The 2,133-nt window shown below is 36.3% G+C and overlaps 1 protein-coding gene across 1 annotated transcript in view; it reads left to right on the top strand.

Moving 5' to 3' along the window:
* LOC104999973 (glycerol kinase-like) overlaps positions 1-2,133 on the top strand; it is a 79,239-nt gene that overhangs the window by 63,342 nt on the left and 13,764 nt on the right. The gene's annotated exons all lie outside the window — the stretch shown is intronic.

Raw genomic sequence — 2,133 nt, forward strand, 5'->3', positions numbered from 1 at the left:
GCCAGATATTCATTTTAGGTATAAGCCTTATTTATTAGTTAACTGTTGCTGCATAACAATACTACCACTGATGCAAGTGGCTTAAAACCATACCCATTTATTACCTTACAGTTTTCATGGGTCAGGATTCTGTGCAAAGCTTAGCTGGATCCTCTACTCAGGGTCTTACTGGGCTGCAGTCAAGATTTAGACTGAGATTGCACAAGGTGTAGATTGAGGTTGCAGTCTCATCTAAGACTCCGTCTGTTTCTAGGTTCACTCAGGTTATTGACCAAATTTAGTTCCTTGTGGTTGTAGGACTGGAGGTTTCAGTTTCTTACTAGCAGTCAGCAAGAGGCTGCCCTCAGCTCCTAGAGGCCACCTGCAGTTCCTTCCTATGTGAGGACTTAATACCAGCAAGGCGGGGAGAGAGTCCAGAAAACATGTGTGATAATGTTATGCAACGTAATCACATACATATTGCCACATACATCCTGTCATGTTTGACAGGTCCTGTTGGTTAAAAGCAAGTCATAGATCCCACCTTACTTAAAGGGAAAGCATCATGGAAGAGCATGAATAGCAGGAGTTGAGGATCATGGGAGCCTGTAAACATTGTTTATGGACTTTTCTAATGTACTTTCTTAGAAAGTATACTTTCTTTATATATATATATAAATTTATTTATTTTAATTGGAGGCTAATTACAGTATTGTATTGGTTTTGCCATACATCAACATGAATCTGCCACAGGTGTATAATTTCTGACAAATGAGTGCTTTTAATTTTAATTCTCTAACTTGTTACCAAAGTATTAATGATACAGATTACATTTCAAAAATGCTTCCCCAATTCACCTCTCTGCTCCTGTTGTCTTCTCTTTGCAATTACAAATGCTGTAGTTAGATTTTTGCATTTGTAATCATATATAAATTAAGTACAGTATTAATTATATAGTGTTGTGTATTACTGTAGCATACACACAACTATTTCCTGTGCCTAATGGTTGATTTTGAGCACTTTAAGGATAACCTAAAGTTTACATAATTTTTCTCCACATGTACTGATTTTAACCATAACTGCATTGTGAGACACATCCTACATCCTGAAATAATCTACTTTATAATACTGTTCATGGCAGTAACATTCATCTCAAGGAACTTTCGAGGGAACGTATGTTTGCCTGCCATGACATTATATCGGAGCTACCTGGTTATTTTTAATCTAATCTTCACATAGCCTTTTCCTTAGCTTTTCACTTTCCAGGCTGTTTGTCTAGTTTTGAGTAATTTATTTCTCTTGTCCATTTATCATTGAACTTCTTTTTACCCATTTCTATTATGTTTTTCTTTGTGCACGCTCAGTCACTCAGTCGTATCGGACTCTTGGCAACCCTATGAACCTTAGCCCGCTAGGCTCCTCTGTCCATTGGATTTCCCAGGCAAGAATACTGGAGTGAGTTGCCATTTACTTCTCTAGGGGATCTTCCCAACCCAGGGATTGAACCCACGTCTCTGGCATTTCAGGTGGATTCTTTACCGCTGAGCCACTGGGAAAGCCCTCTCATTTCTATTATGTTTTACACCTCAGTTAGGCTTCTGTGTAGCTTTCCCAGTGGATCGTGACTTAGAATAAGAGTTGATTCATATTTTTAGTTGATGAGCTGAAGTATTGAATCTTTATATTTATGATATAATTGACAGTAACTTATTTGATCACAAGTAGACAGTCACCTTCTATCTATCATTTTAGGTTTCCATTCCTGTACTCTTTTCCCTGCCCATCTTCAAAGCATTATACCACCTTCCAATTTATCTCCTGCCTTTGGATTCAGAAGACTACATCTTTTGTGAATTTGGAGGTTTCTCTTATTTTTATTAATTTGTAAAGAGCTATACCAAGTATTATATCATGATACCAAAATTATATACTTATTTCAGATAAGTGTTTTTCATATTAAACCTACTTCTCTGCTCAACAATAGAACACTACTTTATACTCCTGATGACCAAAGTTAAAATAATTTTCTTCTGGAAGCTTGACAGTGGCTTTAAATAATGTCTTCAATAATGTTCTCAATCAGTTACCTTTAATGAAAATCTTGATTTTCCTTTTTTTATAACCACATTGCTTCCTCTGAAAAAAAAATTATCT

The sequence above is a fragment of the Bison bison genome, unplaced genomic scaffold (assembly GCF_000754665.1).
Source record: "Bison bison bison isolate TAMUID 2011002044 unplaced genomic scaffold, Bison_UMD1.0 scf7180017864366, whole genome shotgun sequence".
Lineage (NCBI taxonomy): Eukaryota > Metazoa > Chordata > Mammalia > Artiodactyla > Bovidae > Bison > Bison bison.